Here is a 19,018-nt window from a genome sequence, read left to right on the forward strand (position 1 = left end):
GAGCTTTGATGGGTTCAAGACCTGAGGCGTGCACGATTTGTTTAGCCTGGAACGGCATTAACTCTTGAGGCTTTTAAAAGGAATACAGCCTTTTTCCTATTTATTTTTTTAAAACAATTTTGAATAGAGCTCAATCATGTTTGTGTCTTCAACCAAAGAGAGAAAAGGAAGGAGTGAGGGTTCATTAAAATGTGGAGGATGGTCACTGTAAGACAGAGTGGGAGCCAGAGATAACGAACATAAAGTCTCCTCAACCATAATGCCACGTCAGCTGTTTATCCACCATAAACAACTTTGCTCAGATAATGAGCCTGACTTCATCTTCACTGACTACTTCAGCCGAGGGTCATGCAAATGTTGCGTCTGCTCTATGTGTTGTCCTTGATGAAAGAGAGGCATAATGGCTGTGGCAGGGGTAAGGTGCCCTGAACCATTTGCAGAGCAGAAGCACTGAAAGGTGCATCTAAAATTGCGACAGCGCACTTCTACTTCTCTCAAAATTGAGTGCATTTAAGTGGGAGGGGAAAACATCTGTCACAACATGGACATGACTGCGAGTTGCCCTCTCAAGCTGGCTCATAATAGGGACTGGATCAGAGAAGCAACAGGTGAACTGAATCTTTGGACATGCAATCAGAAATCAGAGTTCCAGTAGTGTTCAGTGGATTTCTTGAACATACAATTTCACTCCATCAAAAGGTTTCTTCAGGGCTCAAATTGCAGATACCGACAAGAGAGTTTGGGATTTTATTAACCTTAAATGTTAACCTTAGAATAAGCCTTTATATCTACAGACGCCGCGAGTCGCCCTCCATGGAGTCCGCCATGTTTGATATTTTTTAATATTGATTTGAAAAAAACCTATATCTTCTATTTGTAATTCCACATAATTAAACGAAGCAATAGCAAAACAACATCTGGCAAAACTGATATATATAATTCTTATGACGTTTGTTCTGTAAATAATCAAGATGAATTTTTTTTAAAGCCCATGCAAGAAACTTTGTATGGATTCTGGCGGCCCCTGTGGACAAAAGTGGTAGTGTTTCCACTGCACGTGTTGGTCACATTCAACATAGTATAGTTTAGTATTTATAGTGATAGTGGGGCTATTTGGTCAAACTAGTCCAGAGTTAGTTAGGAATTAGTTTTGCTGTCGGTGCATGTCTGGTAGAAAAGTAAAATCAAGCGGAGATGTGCTAAACTTATTTTCTTTTGACCTTGATTGGCTGACTGATTCATTCACTGATCAACCCTTTCCAATGTACCTTCCTACAGTGCTCAAAGTGAATGGAAAAGAACTAGAAATCCAGTGGTTTCATGTGATTGAGTAGTTGCTCAACACCTTGTATCAGTCTGGATTTTTCCGATTGCCACAGTCACTTTCCAACTCCAAGCCTAAAGAGATATTTGCGATCTGGGGGAGGATAGGGAGCCAGAATCTCAGCTTTATAACTTGGACCCAGAGTGCTGTGTGATTTTCAAAAACACTTATCATTGTGGTGCAAAAAAGCCTTTCTTTCTTGTTGTCATCTGACCATAGGCTGCAGCTTTTCTTCGTAATCTCGCAGGAATTCGGAGTCGCCTTTCAGTGAGGTATACTGAGGGGCTGTGATTTCAGTGTTTGACGCACTTCATCTTATAATATGTGTTGAATGAACACCTAAAACTGAATGCCGCTCTGTTGTCGTGTAAGCAAGCACAATTACTTGTCCTTTAAATGTCATTTACATTATTTTCTTCATCACATTAAACCATCTACTCTTTTAACTCATATACTCTTATTCTAAAAAAACATCTGCACGCCTACGTATATAATAAATTACTCCTTTAGTTGTTCAGTCATGATTAGTGCACGTTCTCCACCTAAATTGCGCCTAATAACCTTTATCACTTGTGTTTGCGGTGTTAATATGTTGTGTTTTTAAATGTCAGTGTTCTGCAACCCCTGACAACGCCTGAAGCAACGCATAATTGCTGTGTTCTGAATCATCTCTGAGTGGTGTGGTTGCAATGCTTGTGACGCTATCGGTCTCTTTTAGCTTTATACAATTATTACTCCTTACTGTTAGCCTCTGCTAAAGTGATATCTGATTGTCAGATGTGTAAAAGCCACAAATAACTCAACAGAATAGAGAATGGAAGGGGGGTGGGTTGTTTGATGTGTTGATTCGGAGTTGCCTGAATAAATGAAAGCACTGGTTTTTAGCAGACTGGACTGAGCTCACACCAGCCTTCCTATCCACAATGGATCTGGCACATTAACAAATCTCCATCTCTCATCAAGGAAATATTTCCCCCTTGCCGTCCCGGCTTCATGGCCGCAAGGCAGAGGAGCAGAGATGTGATGGAATAGATTCTCCGCTCAGTCGTGTTCCTAGATGTCTTTGGGGAGGAAAAAGACGCCATCAAATGCTTAATTCAATTTCCTGAAAAGATTTAGAACTAGCCCCGATTAGCCTAATCGAAGCAACGGGGGACGGCGCCGAGCCAGAGGGGGATGATGTGAACTGAAGGTGAACGATGACCTGTATGCGTCGGCCCAATCAAATCACTCAAACTGCCTTGTGCGTATGAGTTTACCTCCAGTAAGAGCACTATTTAGATGGTCTCTTTCAAATACAACCTTTTACCTGACAATATTTACTCCCTGAACCACAGCGATTACTGCTGGGTGTTTCTTAGGCTTAACACCACATCTGAAAGTGGAGATGGCTGAATAACAGCAGGATGGAGAGTAATACCCGAACAATTGACAGAGGGACTAATACTCTGGATTCTGAGAAAAAAGGCTAAGTGCAGGGCGTCCGCAGGGTCTTAAAAAGTCCCAAATCCATCAGAATTTGTGGCCTTAAAATCTCTTGAGTTTTAAAAATTGATTGGATTAATTAAGTTAATTTTTTTCAGTCTTGCTTCTAAACTTGCAAACCTTGCTTTTTTGAGAAATATTTGTATCGATCATGCTGTACAACTACAAAATGAAACCGGCACAAAACCTTGTTTGCCAGTATGGACATCAAATGGGTCTTAAGTTACATTCATAGTGGTCTGCGGAAACCCCGTACAAGTAAACAGCCAACGGTCTGTTCAAGTTTCTGTCTCTGTGTAAATGTCATTGAGCTACAACTTTGTTTTTGTCTCGGAAGGACACCAAATAGGAAGTACTGAAGCTAGTGTAAAGAACTACAGATTCTTTAAAAAAAATCTGTGTCAAAGGAGTAGGGAGTAGTAGTTGCTTGCAAACTTGTCCACCAAGTGGCACTACAGTCCCCTGGTCTACTTTTGTTTGACAGGTAAGGACTAAGCCCCCCTTTTTTTTTTTAAATAAATATCACTTTTTCTGTTATTTTAGTGGGTCTAATTCAGGGTGTGACAGAAATACGACACGAATATCTGGGAATGCATTTCCAAAGACGCTCTATCCAAGAATCTGAATTTGATATACTTGTCAGTTTGATTGGCAGTGAACATCCTGTCTACATAAAGACCTGTGCTTTCATTTCAGGTTTGCGAGGGGTGTGCGTGCGCTGTAGCATTAAATAGGCCACCGACACAAAACGGGGACCACATAAATCCCCCTGACATTTCTGCGGACGGAAATACAAATGTTTATTTTTGATGAGGGGGGGTGGGGGACCAAACAGCAAATAGTAAATAAAATCCTTTTTTGTCAAGGAGAGTGGGCAGGCCTTACTTTGGATTGAGTATTTCTGGAGCCTGCATGAGAAAACAAACAGCGAGTGAGTCGAGGATGGCTACAGATCCAGCAGCTCTCAGGGCTGTATCACTGGATTTCATGGCTAAAAATATTTCTCAGTACCTCATTCAGTTAATTTAATAAACATTCCCTGTTCCGGCCCTCATGGTCAGAGATAAGAGAATGATCATTAGGCCATCTGTATTTCCTGTTTGTTAATATAGAGTTATAAAGGAGGAGATCGGAGCTATTTTGAGCTGTTTTTCTGTGCATTTTCTGTTTAAGGTAGAGCTTTACGAGATGTCGGGTTCAAGACCTAAATCATTGTTGCTTGCGGGCATGTGCAGTCGTTCCTGCTACCTTATTAGAGGATGTCCTGTTCTCCTTGCATCACATGTGTCAGTACTCCTGTGAAATTGCAAATTTGTCAAAATATATCTTTACCTTACGCCCCTGAGGCAACTTGCCATCTATTTCCTTGTGGGCCTTGTGCTATCTTTTAAAGACTTTACCAAGACACTGAAGAGAGCAACAAGGAAGCAGAAACACACAGTTCTAACATAAAATACTATAATAATAAACATTATTTATATAGCACTTTTAAAAACTAAGTTTACAAAGTGCTTTTACAGACAGTTAGGCACAGATGAAATAATAAAGGCAGTGATAGAGGGTAAAAGCAGCATGCAGCCAATCTGATTTAAAATGTGTTAGTTAATCTAGTTTGTTGGCGGTGTCTTTGCACCTGCAAAGCATTCAGAGCATGATGGTGTCAGCAGATACTTCAGTGTTCACACTTCAATATACAGCTGCCTAAAGGAGATTGTGAGATCTGTGGTGAATCTTTCCTTGATGAAGATGTCAATATAAAAAGCCTGTGGGGTATTTTTTTTTTTTTTAAATGGGATCCATATTCCCAATGTCTGAACCTGTATGTACTGCCTCACATGTAACCTCACAGAGTAGAAAATATAAAAATACTGGTGATCTTATATACTGGTGAGCGATGTATGAAGATCGTCAAACAGAACCTTTAAGTAAAACAGTAGACGACTGAGTTGGGAGGAAGCAGATACATAAACAAGGACCTAGTGAACAGAAAGTATCATAATCCTGATGATAGAAGACTACATTTTCTGAAAATGCTCACTGCCGAACATTTGCATAGTTAAAATCCCGAAACAGTTCAGATTATAGTTGAAGTCGCAAGTGAAATATGACTACTGTCACAAGTTGAATAATTGGTGGTTAAACTGGAAGTGCTGAAAGTTTAAACGCTGAGAGGAAAGAAGCTGAAACGTCAGTCGCCGTGTAAGAGATAAACTTATAGTCAGGCAGTTGAAGTGGTAAGAAATGAGTGCCAGATCAAGTGTATGGGCTGAGACACAGTCCCAGAATGCACGCCAGGCCACTAGGCGGCGGTTTAACTTTCAGTCCACTTTATGTCATGTCCAAAAATGTCTTTTGGTTGCCCTCCGTCGACGTTGTGGTGGATTGAGTTTTTGGCTGTCGTAATGAATGTGTTGTTGTTGTTGTTGTTGCTGAAATCGGCAACGCTGTTGTCTACAAACGATTGCACTCTGGAGTTTTAAAAGTTTGCGTTTTCAGGCCCTGTATGTTTTAAAGTTTGAATGAAGAATGGCGGTGGAACCTCCCCAAAAAGCAATAATAATAATAATAATAATAATAATAATAAGAGCTTAAGAGTGTGCTTTGTTGAAAGCGAGTATAGTAATTATAGTTAGTGGGTTTCCAATGGCGTGCTATTGTCATGTTTCTGTAATATCCTCTCCTTAATTAGGGTCATTAGGGAAACCTGAACCTGCAATTCTTGGCACAAGACCTGCACCACTGGCAGGGTTAATCCTTTAAAAAGACCGTGAGGCTAGGAAAGAGAAATACCGCTTTTATATCACACTTGGTGTGAAAGCGCTGCCTTTAGTGTCATTGTTCTGCAAGATAATTAGAAAACCCTAAGTGGTCTTAACATCGGTGGAGTTCTTTCAATTAAAGCCAGCCCTCAGTGAAGTTGACTCCATACGCTGTTCAGCCATATGACTCGCACACATGTTCACAGTAATACCAGAGAGGCTCGGCGCGCTCTTAAGGACTCAGATGCATGAGTGCTGTAGGAAAAGCCGTTTAAGAAGCTGTTGTTTTTGTGTAAGACACAAAACAACACAAGAGAATCAGAAAGGTGGTTATGGCTGCTTGTTTACCACTAATTAGCTTAGTAACCACAGCACAAACACAGTGAAGTACGCTTTACAGGCTCCCAGCTATCTGCCCAATTACTGAGCTAGAAAAGCCCATTGTAGCCAACTGTATTCCCACTGAGCGTTTGTAGTACTACAACACTGTTACTTTTTTCTTTTTGTTTTAATAATACTTTTTCCGTTCTCATTTAATTTCATTGTATGCAGGTTAGTTCCTTTGAGACTGGCCTCGCTATCAAGGGAGACATGGTCAAGAAAATGAGAGAAAACAGGGAGGAATGTTTGAAACAATGAAATGTATGGGGTGTATTTAACATATGAACACATGATTTTAAGCATAATTAATCTTCACAACGTGTGGGTTTGGCTGGATCGTTACATAACAACCAGTTCCATCATCAGTTGTCCTAACAGCTGAATAAAACTAGTCCAATTTAAGATTAAGAAAACGGTGTGTTCAGTCTTTTGGTCCCTTGTGTTGTTGCGTTCATTTTGTAACCAGGCAGGGAATGTGTGGAGTTAGCTGCAAGTGTTTTTTTTAAAACACCACCACAGCTTGTTGGAAGTGTAACAACACAACGTGTGTTCTCTTAAAAATGTTTGCGATCGCTGCCAGATGTTGCCGCTTCCAGCTGCCGCCGTCGAAAGAGTACATGTTGTCAAGATGAATTACGCTCAACATAAGCAGGAGAATCTCCATCACATATTCATGTGTAAATTACAGCAGGAAGTTTCATTCTTCCAAACATTCATCCCTTCAACCATATTTCATTCGTCGTAAACAGGATCCTTCCCTAACCCTTCCCGTACCGTAGCGGCTACGCACAGATATTTTTGACAGCGTTTAGATGGAAGTTTTCCCAGATCTCCAGTTAAGTCCTGTCATTTCTGTTTCTATTGGCACAAAGTTGCCTCAGAGAGCTTTATATCATTCTTTTCTTAGGCCCTCTTGTTGCACATGCTCATGAATCTTTGCCCTGCATTATTAAACTTGTCAGATTGATGCTAAAAGCTTTGAATATGCAAATCATGTTAGAGTATATTACACTCGTTTTTACAGTAATGTGTTGTAATTAAATCATTGTATGACCATAGTTATATATTTATTTTATATTGAATATTAAATTCAGAGTTGGTGATTCAAGAGTTATGATTCTATGACTTTAACAAACAATTATAGGAAAGAATTGAAAGACAACTAATCAAATACAAAATCTCTTCTCAGTTTTTTCTTCTACACCTCACACCTCATAGGTTATTAGCCAAAACACAATTGGCTTTATATTTGGCTACATAGTGGCACTATTGGGAATATGTTTGAATTTGTTTACCTGACCAAGTATGGCAGTATGACTTCTTTAGCATGTATGGTATTTGAAATGTAGACACTTTTCTATACAATCCATTAGATTCATATAGATGGCTGGCAGCAATCACGCTAATAACACCGTGCCAGGGCCTCATATTATCCGTTTTTCTTTGTTTTCTCAAGAGGCGAATAATTTAGAATATTTGTTTTTCTCTTATACCTCCAATAATTTTGTGACAAATATGCATGAAGCTCTACTGCTAATATGAAATATACAGCACTCTCCGCTGCACATGCACAATGGGGAAAAATGCACAGAATGTTAATGATAATTACACATTTTACCATACTCTTATTTGTGTTTGATAGTGCAAATATATTCCTCCAAACTGTGTAAAACAGACAGTTCTATTCCCCAAATTAATTGAACGCACCATCTGATCTACTGATCATCGTCACTGAGAACACGCAAGGTCAAATCCCTCGCAGTGATGATTGCCATTGCAATCACTGAACCCTTAAATTATGTGGGAAATAGTCGGCTCAGGCATCTTGGTTGCATGCCTGAGACTAAAATGACTATTTGCTATCAGTTTTTATGTCTGGCTCCATTCCTCGACGCTCCATCTGACATTTTTTGAGCAAGAGAGCTTCATTTTAATCGCTGCCAGATTTGTGAATCCTGCTATGCACTGGGCATTCTGCCGTAATCAGAGATCACAGTGTGTTCGCCGAACCTCCGAGCCTTTTGTAACTACACTCTTTACCTATGTGAGAACAGGTTGTCGGTTTTGATTTTCAGGCAGAGACACAAAATCATTAGAGACCTAAGCTCTCTGTAGTATCGAGTTATATTCAACTTGACCTTGAGAAGTTTTTTTTCCTTATTATGGATTCATATTTCTATAACTGATTTTAAGGCAAAGCAATTTAATTAATAGACCTTTCTCCCTCATTTCGAGTAGCTGCAGTAACAGCAAAATGTTCCTGCTATCAAAACTGCCAAAATCAAAGTTAATTAGAGCACAATTTGTTGATAACTCCCGTCTGTGTAATTGTTCAGGTTTCTGTCTTCACGAAATGAAAGGAGCTTGAGCACACTGTGGTTGCAGAGGAGGGTACATACTGTATTGAGTAATAGAAGTTTAATTTGAGTTTTAAGATTTTAACATTATATCAGTGTGCTGTCAAACCTTGTTCCCACACAGCTTTAGGAAACACACCCCTGTTTTACTTTTGCAGGGAATCTAAATTGAAATCAGCAAACAAGACAGTTGATTGTTCAACTGTGATATAAAATAAAGGGAATTTGTTCCATAAGCCCTCTTTGGCCTTGATACAAACTTATTCACCAGAATGACACAATGCCAGATTGGCTGCTTACTTACTAACTTACATATTTTATATTTTATATTTACACATAGCTCACTGACCTAGATAAGATGCTCAGTTTTCCCACCAATACAAGGAGTGTAAGTCATACTGTGGAGCAGTCTGGTATACCCCCTGCCAAATGAACTAATGTACCCCAAGGTCAGTTTGGTCAATTTTGCATTTGTACTACTACAGCTTGTGGCATTCAACTGGTCTAGCTAGCCTGCTAACTACCTTTCACACATCATTTGGTGTAATACTGTATAATGTGGATATAAAAGTGGATGTAAATTATATTTTATTATATGTGCTGAGCTGCTCCACAATCTTTCCACATACCCCAAAACAACTGCATTACCCAAGTGCCCCTTGTTGGGAATTACTTTTATGAAATAAACCTAAGACAAAAACATTGCAAGTTAAAAAGATACTGCTAAAAACAACAAAGTTTTATTGAGACCTGCGTAAAATGTACTGGCATTTAAGCTATTGGGTGCTCCATACAGTACTGTGTTGGCTAATCAGTGCAATTAGAATTAGTAGTGCCCTCCTTAGAATAACCAGTGTAAAAATGTTGTAAATGGAGCAATATGCATTTCCTTATTTGTTTAATAAGATTAATAATTAATAAGATATTTGCAGAAAAGTATGTACACTTTACTGAGATTTTAATGTCTATTATAGGGTTTGGGTAAAAATCCTTGCCCCTGAGGTTTAATGTTTAATAGTGGGACAGATGGACTGAACTGATAGTCCCTCCTCTGATTTCATTACGAAGGGCAATTACTGTATTCCTGTGCATTGAGATATCAACAGGCTACCGGATGTGGACAACTTTCATTTAAATGATGACTAGCCTCTCCTGTGCTGTGGCATTTCACATATGCCGTCACAGCAGGCAGACACCACAAGCCCACTGCATATTTCCCAGTGTCCACTAAATCTTTACAGAAGTACCTGTTCTGCCATACCTGTGCCTGTAATAATATATCAGTAATGACCATTCGTATAGAACTTTTCATAAGAAAGTTACAAAACTGCCTAACAACTGGGAAAGATAAACCTGACTGGATTAAGTAGAAAGATAAAACACACTCACAGATGAAATAGAAACAAGAGACAATGCAGGTGGAATAAAATAAGGTGAATATAAATAAATAATTATAATAAAACCAGCTTTACAGTAATATGAAAGTATAAGTAGATATAATGAGATTATTTCGACTGCCAGCCGGAGTTCTTCAGACAGGTTAGTCCAAAGCCAGGCCTCGCAAAGTCTTACAAATAATCATTTAAAACTCTGAAATCAATCAGAAAATAGGTAATCAGTGTAGATATCCTACAACATGGAGATACTTTTAATATATAAAGCCTTCATGAAGCATTCTGCACAGGAAATGTTTAAGGTTTTAGTTGTTTAGTCAGGTAAACAAAAAAATATAATTCAAAACATGGATAATTCTTTCTTTCTCACTGAAATTCAGGATGAATCTAATATTTTAATCTTAAAGACTTTAGCAGAAATCACTCAGATCTATTAACACAGACTTTTAAACACTCATTACCCTGAGCAGCACCAACAATGAGTACTCGTGCTGGTGATAAAAACGGACTGACTTATTTTGTCAGGTTGACACAGTGCTCCTCAGGAAATGGTTTGGCAGTAAGTACCCAATGATCAGATCCAGCTGTCTAACGTGGAAAGTATTTATGAAATTCAAGAAAACAATCAGAAAGCAGAGACCTGATGACAACAGGGCGCAACTTGAGGTTTATGGATTTTGTTTTTGGAGAGTAATTGGCTGGAATGATGTCATGGGAGCTGGCTGGTACATTTGTGAAATTGTGTCTATTAGTATGTCGCTGAAGATCAGCAGGTAGAAAATCTTAGACCTGATGTCCACAACCTACTGCTACTAAGAAAGTTTAAAAAGGTGAGAAAACAAGATATATTTGGCTCATATATCTTTAATCTGCCTGGCAGAGTTTGTGCTTTACCACTTTTATTCAAATACTCTACACTCCTTTCAAGGGAACAAATTAGTTTTTTCTACAGGGGTGTATTGATTAATGCTTTTCCAATCTTATCTTGTGAAATAATATAAGGCAAAAGATTATTGAAGTAATATAACAAACCATTTGGGAAACAAGATGCAGAATCTACAGCCAGCGGCTCTGTGAGGCTCCACTGAACGATCACTGCAAAACTACCTTCGGAAGATCTCAGTTATAAGCAAACTTAATTTTATATGCTGCTTTTTTACTGCTTTTTAAAAACAAGAAACACATTTATTACTTCGCAAGACACCCATAAGTGCAGAATTTCCAATATTCCCTATATGGTAATGGCTGATAATAGCTAACTGCTAATATTAACTGCCTTTTTTTTCTGCTTATATAACTGTGAAATCTTGGGCCATTATAATTGTCACACCTCTTTTAAGGCTGTCTCATGCTGCTAATTGGCTTCCAGGGTAATATGACACACCTACCTTTGCGCTGTTGACACGCAGGCTGACTCCTGATCAGGTTGTATTTCTGCTGTGTTCCGTACTTGCTGTGTATTAAATCCCATTCAGCTCTCAGCGCTTTTCTGATTTATTTAAAGATACAGCGGGTGTTACTCACGAGCCCTATCTCCGTGGCCTCAGGCGAACGTCGCCCAGCTACAAACAAGCCAAACCAGCCTACAACTTGATTTAACCCTGGCACTCAATTGCACTATCGTCTAATCTGTGGAGTCAGGTGATGATGGGGAGCTCAATCTTGTGAAGCTACACACTTAATGGTACATTTCCCCTGTCAGCACACATGCTAGCTGTGCAGCAGGGGTGACCTCGGGCGAGAGAGAAAGTGGTTAGGGAGGTCACGGAAGGGTCAAAAAAGACACCACAGGGTAATAAAGAACTGCAATGAGGCTGCCTTTGGACCTTTGTGTGTGAAATTTGTCAATCATGCATCATGCTGCAGCTTAAATACTGAATTAGACAAACAACACACAACCCAGCTGTGCATGCATATCACAGACCAGCACTGAATATGGCTGCAGCACAGAAGCAGACAGTTGTGTTATTTCTCAGTATGTACTCTGTCTTGTCCTGATCCCAGATAAACTCCTGTCGCATGCACACACTGTTTTGTGACTGTACCGACAGCGGCAGCCACCTTTTTAAATATGTGGAATGCTTTCAATTAAAGCGTGCTTCAGAGCTGCCTAAGTGGGATTTATGCTGCCGGGCTTCATCAGTGTGTGTATGCGCCCCGGGAAGGATTAAGGCCCGTAGCAGAGTTTTTAATCTCTGATACAGATTATGACTCGGGTTTCTACGAAAGGCTCCACTACTGTCAGATACAGTGTCACTGGTAGGAGATGCATTCAGGATTCTACTACCCTTATGTCGTAGCTTTTAACGTGCAAAAATAGGGATTATTTTATTATCAGAATCATCTTTTCTTCTGTCAAACAGGTGTTTGATAGAAGAAAAGACGTATGACAAAGAAAGGAGAGGAGTGAAAGAGATGATATGTTGTCAACTTCAACTCTTATTTAACCCTTATTAACACGTTCTTGTTAACAAGCTCTCACAGCAGCCTCGAGGAGGTGATTTTCACACATTCACACACTCGCAGCTGGGAGCTGCGCACCATTACCAACCACTTGCCTATAAATTGTTAAATTGATTTTCATATTTTATCAAGATTTTTCGAAACTTTTGCACAACTTTGCATTAATACAATATTCTGTTGGTACTTTTGCACCAGTCTGGCTTTAACAGCTGTACTACATTGGACTTATTGTTCTTACTGCTGTTCCTATTTTGTCTCAGTGTTGTACCTGCTCTTCTGTTTGTTGTTTTTTCTGCATGAGAAGGGGCTACACACCAAAAAACTTACTCCTCTTTGTCACTAGGCAGTTCAGTCAGTGTTCTGCCTTGCTCAAAGACACGTCAGGAGTAGTTGATAAAGCCGCAGAGTCTGTTATTCATTCATTCCCTCCACCTGCCCGGGTTTCCCCGACCACTCCGGGGGCTTCAGACCAACAATTGTCCTGTCACCATCCCACTTTTCCAATGCCTTAGGCTCCCAAGTCACGGTCTATTTCCTGACCGCTTATAGAGATTTGCTGGTTGGATGGAAGTGTACTCAACAGGCTTTCAGTGCATGCTGACCTACTGGCTTCCATAGCATGGGCAGAAAGCTTAGCTAATGGTCTGTTTGCTAAGCCAAAGCTTGCATAACATGTTCAGCGAATGCCTTAACTACTGTATATGTTATTAGATTTTACTTTTCATTTTAGTGCTTTATTACTTTATGTAGTTTTTCTGTCTAGCATTAGTAGGGCAAACTAAACTAAGGACATTCCCATCAGCCTCAGCTGTACTTAGTTTTTAATGCGAATTTTGCAAAGATGCTGAACTGAAATGTTTAAAATGGTAAACATTAGACCTGCTAAACAGCCCCATGTTAACATTGTCATTGAGAGCATGTTAGCATGCTGATGTTAGCATTTAGCTCAAAGCGGGGTTCTTCCAAAGTCTCACTTTTAATATTAAATGCAACTTATAACCACAGGCTAATAACATATTTGGTCACATATACTTTATGAAGTATGTATGTATGGACAACATGAGCACAAACATTTCTGCACACACTGTACAATCCCATTGGACTTATCAGTGCAACTGTATTCTGACACTTTTTCATTCCACCCACATTCCTTCACTCACTCTTACACACACACACACACACACACACACACACACACACACACACACACACACACACACACACACACACACACACACACACAGTCAGGTTGTTTATCATTGTAGCACGGTTGGAGTCAGTTTCATTTCAATCCATCAAGTTAATTTTTTATAACTGTTCAGAAACATTTAAGCATAAAAAATATTGGCAAATCTGCCGACAAATCACTGAAAATGAATTTTCCCCGTCCCAGGTAGTCTGAGGCAACCCTCCATATCTGGAGTGAAAATGCACACAGTGGGTCGCTTTAGCCTATATATGGGTACATGAGTGCACACGGCTAGTAATAATCTGTCGGCTATCATCACCGTCAGCTATGCTGCTGTTGAATCCCTCTGGGATCACACACACACACACACACACCCACACACACACGTGCACGCACACTCACAGAGCGCGAGATGAGCGACACAGCTGCTTTGGAGAGACGCGAAGGCCGGGGATTACTGAGGGTTACCCACTGCTATTGCAGTATGCATGTGTCTGTTAGTGTGTGTTCTTGTGGCTCTGTCTTTATGAGGACCAAATGTCCTCACAAGATTAGAAAGATTTGGAGTTTGTCTATTTTGGCAGTTCTGGCTTCTCTTTCTTTCTTTTGTGTGTGTGTGTGTGTGTGTGTGTGTGTGTGTGTGTGTGTGTGTGTGTGTGTGTGTGTGTGTGTGTGTGTGTGCGTGAGAAAGACCTTGACCTGTTAGTGTAATGTGCATTCTCCCACCCCACTGCTAACCATCCATCAGTGATATTTACTGCATGGCCCTTCAGATAAACACCTGATGAGATGAAATATTGATTTCCCTAGCACACTATCTCTCTGTCTCTCTCACACACACACCCCTAAACACAGTGTCCTCCTACCTAATAAAACTCTAACCTCACTGCCTATATCATAGTTTCTGTATACTTTAGAGTCATAGAATATGCAGTTAAAATGATTTGTGTGTGGTGACTGCACTAATATATTGCTAGTTTATTTCTGTTTTCTGTATTTCTCTTAGAGTAGACAAGCCTAGATGCGTTGTGAGATGTATTTAACTTAAGGAACGTTACTTTAACTTTACACAACTGATGATCAAACAGGTCGAGGTTATTTTTTAACAAAAATCTTTATGGATTCAGTCTTGGTGGATCACAGAATGTGTTTTTTGTGGATTAGGAAAAGGCTTTTGACCATGTTGCCCATCATCCCCTATGGGAGTGCAGACTGCCAGGGTCAACACTGTAAGCCATTTGGTCCCCCTAAGCAATTGTGTCTCCTTGCTACCAAGGCAACATTTGAAGACTTTTAAGATGGACAGTGGAGTCACCTTAAACTAAATTTCCTCTTTTTTCTTCGTAGCATTTGAAGTGTATAAATGTGCAGTTGAGGTCTGGAGCGAGTCCAATTCACTGACATTAGGGTGTTATCTGCTCTTTGCCGATGATACTGTCCTTCTGGCTGCAACAAACTGCTCCAGTGCACATGAGTGATCACAGTTTGTTGCAGCCAGAAGGTTGCTGAATGTGATGTGGATCATCACCTCTAGGTCTGAAGTCCTGGTTCAGTCTCTGAAAACTGTGGCAGTAGTTCCGGTATCCAACTGAGGGAGCAACTGCAGTAGTTTGGATGTTGTACTCAACTGTGGTGGAGTCAGTTGAGATTATATTAGTGCTTGGGAAAGAAACTCCTTGTGCACTTCCCTGTGTAGGTGCTCTGCACAGACTGATCCAGGACATGCTGGTAGCTCCCCCAGCTTGGCCTGGGGGTACCTGGGACTCCTCCGGGAAGAGCTGGAGGAAGTTACTGGGGAAAAGGACACCAGCCTGTTCTGCTAATTTTGTTATCACTGCAACCCATAGGTGTATAATCAAACTAGATACTGGATGCCAAGATGGCTCCTACTCAATCCAATTACATTTGTTTGACTTCCGTATCCGCCAAGGAAGTTTCTAGCCTCTGGGTTTTCTTCCTGGGTATATGCTGGCTGCTTAATATATGCAGTAGTGTTTCTCCCGCTGGCCCAGGCTGTGATTTCCCCCAGCTTGAGGAAAGTTTTACTAAGATAAAACCTCCATGGATCAAACCTTCTAAATAGAAATAGTTATAAATCACCTTCTTTGCAGTTCAAGGTGTTTTTTGGACCGCACTTTACAGCAACCTGTCTAAATGGCTTATAAATTAAATAGAAACAATGCACTTAATTATCTCATATTATCATACATGCGTGCTTTGAGCTTAAAGCTAACATTAACAGGCTAACAAGCTCACAATGACAATGCTGATTTAAATGTTTACCATGTTTAGTTCATTTATCATGCTAACATTTGCTATTTAGAACGGCACTAAGAAGTACAGTTGAGGCTGATGGGAATGTGATTAGTTTTGCCGGAATTGGGTCATAAAAAGTGTTGGACATAGTTTGACCTGATTATGGTGATACAGGCAAAGTCAAAGGATCCCTAAAGGCATCACTGTGGAACCATGAATGTCTGTACACAAATCTGTGTTAATCCATTCAAAGATGTGGAGATATGTTGAGCCTGGACCAAAGCCATGCTGCTGGAAAGGCCAAAAATCCCCAGTTACAGTTGGTTCTGATGTTGAATATACAGGCCATTATTTATCAAAAGAGGACCTGTGCCGGATGTTTCAAAGTTGAACCTCCTTTTAAGGTTGGAAGCTAGCCAGAGAGTCTGTCTGTTGGTAGTGCTGGCTCGTGGTGGAAAATGATGTAATTTTGGGTGTGAACTCACCAATATCTTACCAGACACCAAAGCCAGAGTGATAAGTCAATACGATTCCCATTGGAGCAGTTCACTGGCCTGACTCATCTCTGCTGGCACTTACCCAAACAATGGGAACAACATATCTATACAAACTGTAGAAACAGAAGCAATATTGACAGTGAAGATACACGTAGCTTACCACGTGCTGCTTACATTACAAGTCTCAGCTGTATCCACAGATCACAACATCTCACGTCTTGCTGGTGTGGAAATTGTTAATTCAGCTATTCTAACCACCGTTACTCATGCTCATTCTCAGATTTAGCAGACAACAGGCTGTACAAACTTACACCTGTTTGCCTTTGTTGTTGCCATTTTTAGCCAGTGCTAGTCAGAGCACTGCAAATTATTTTGCACCTCAGAGACGCCACTGAGACCTCGAGTTTATTTTGCCCTACCTCCTTTTAGAGCGTGTGTGTCACATGCTGGCTGCAAAAGTAATTGCTGCAAACTTGATGTTCTCAATTTGTGCAGGAAAATAAGAAGTAAAACACGTTTTGTTAGAGCTTTGGTTCTCTGCCTACGGGCTTGTGTCGGCTCAGACAGAAATATTATAATATATATATATATTTAATACTTTATTAATAATGCAACTGTAATTAATGAGCGAGTTTGTTATTTATTTGTTTTGATAATATTTTGCACTATATGCACAGTGGAGTGTACTAAATTATTATTATTATTTTTGTTTTGTTTAACCAATTTCCCTTCGGGGATTAATAAAGTCTATCTATCTATCTTTAAAGAGGAAATTCTGGCTCAAAACTGCTTCCGTAGTTCGGGCTAGCACAGATTTACAGGTCGGGTCAAAGCTCTAATTTTCATTTATTGGGAGACGGGATGCAAAAGCCGGTCTTGCCCGTCCTCCTCCTACATCCTCCTCATGACTTCAGAGTCAAATATTCTCTTACTTTCCACTCCGATACCAATCTCAGGTCATTTTGAGTCGTTTGAAAAACAAATGGTGCCATTTATCTGGAGAGGACATTCTATCAAGATCAAGGAGTGACTAACCCTCTCCTTTACCTCAACAATTGTGATCAAAAGGCCCTTGATCAGAGCACATAAACCCTGCTCAGCCACCAGCTGTTGAAGTCTTCTGTTGCAATATGAAAGCCTAACAAACCCTTTTTCTTGGATAAATATGAAGTTTAAATGAATGTATGCTTTGCACACTTCAAGAGGAGGATGCTGTTTGGGGTGTGAGCTCTCCAAGGTGTAGCTTTATGACACCAATAAGGCAGACTGTTGCTCTGTAATGAGCTGAGAAGCTGCATCCCACTCTTTGGTTCTCTGGTGGCTGGAGTGTAACAGGCCACATGCTATTTTTGACAAGAACAGAAAATACATGTCTGTCGTGCTCAGGCAGGAAGGGAGAGGACAGACAGAGTAGCCGGACTGTGTGTTCTGGCGCCGGGTCTGCTGATGAGCTCGTAGCTCGGGTTAGTGTTGTCTCAGACAACATTCCCTCTGAACATTTTATTTATTTCCACGCAGATGTTCCATGCATGACAAACAGAGTGGCTCGCTTCACGGTCTTGTATTTTCAATAATGCATTATTGTTTGGAGGGTTCAGCAGCACCTAGTCAATTATCTTCAAGTGGACCTGTCAGTGTATCTTTATATTTATAGTGTGGAAGGTGCTTTTGTATGGACCTCAGTACCATTATTACCTATGGAAAGGGAGTATATAATTATTCTAACAGCTGCCCATATCCATTTAAAAGTCCTTTGTGGAGTGAACAGTGGGATTTATTTTATAAATTGGTCACATTCTGTGTGAATCTTGGCATCTATGCAAGAGTAATTGTTTCCTTAATGTCAAATGTGTTTGGTTTTTTTTTTCGTTTTGGACATTTTGCCACTTGTTATTTATGGTTTGGCTTATGTTCAGTGCTGTCTGCACAAGTTTTGAGTTGTTCCTGCAGAAGCCAGGCTCTGCTTGTAAGTCATGACTGCAATCTGTCTTTTCAGTCTTGTTCGCTGGCTACAGATCAGCAGCGTGTGGCGGCTGGTGGAATCTGGTGGGCGAATGAAACGCAACAGCTGATGTTTTCATGATGCAATCCCGGCATAAAGTGGGTAAGCACATCATCAGCAGCTCAACAGTCTCTTTTATTTAGTTGTTATTTACTCAGCACTTCAGCCTGTGGGCACATGTGCATGACTCCATAGCACAGATGGGGAGTGCTGTACAAATGTGATCTCCAGGCTTTGTTTGCAACTATAACCTGTCATCTCCAGTAGAGGTATAAAGTTTCTGAAAATATGTGATTTTTCTTTCTTTTAAGTGCTTGCTGATATGAATGTAAACCTAAAACAGATGCTAACTTCTTTTATGTCTGGTTACTGGTATTCAGGGGCAGCTGTTGGTGTACATTTTATTCTGTTGTTTAAAAAATCCTTAAGATAGAGGATTTTTTCCAGAAAAAGGCAGACTAGTCCAGACACAGGTAGTTTTTAACACTCACTGCAAAAGCTTTAGTTACCTGGATATAGACTGTGTCATTATTGATTTATATCCGAAGGTAGAAAAAGACACAGAGGAGCAAAATGAAAAGGTTTTTTTATTCTGAAAGTTAAAGCTGCTCTTTGATAGATCAGATAACTTCAATTAATATGAAAGCGCTCGCTCAGAATGACAAACTGTCAGAAAATGATCACTCTGTGCCACAGTTGCCCTCGTTTTAGCGTCTTTTAGCTTCTTGTTTTGGTTTTACAGGCCACAATTTCACTGTTATGCTTCAGTCTTCCACCGTGCAACTCAGCAAACAGACAAAGTTAGCAACTAGTTTGTGAACGTAGTGGAGCATTTAGCAGCCAAAGAGCCAGATATCAGGAGTTGGTAGAGACCTAGACAGAGCTAAAAGACAGAGAATATTCCTGAAAAA

At 40.1% G+C, this 19,018-nt stretch overlaps 1 protein-coding gene across 1 annotated transcript in view; it reads right to left on the reverse strand.

Moving 5' to 3' along the window:
• The window catches only part of LOC127378494 (secretin receptor), a 41,902-nt gene extending 27,949 nt beyond the window's left edge, over positions 1–13,953 (reverse strand). Inside the window, exon 1 of the mRNA XM_051427365.1 lies at positions 11,089–13,953. The gene's annotated coding sequence lies outside the window, so the exon portion shown is untranslated. The remainder of the gene's footprint in view (positions 1–11,088) is intronic.
• Positions 13,954–19,018: the final 5,065 nt, after the last annotated feature.

This window comes from Dicentrarchus labrax, unplaced genomic scaffold (genome assembly GCF_905237075.1).
Source record: "Dicentrarchus labrax unplaced genomic scaffold, dlabrax2021, whole genome shotgun sequence".
In the NCBI taxonomy this organism is placed as follows: Eukaryota; Metazoa; Chordata; class Actinopteri; family Moronidae; genus Dicentrarchus; species Dicentrarchus labrax.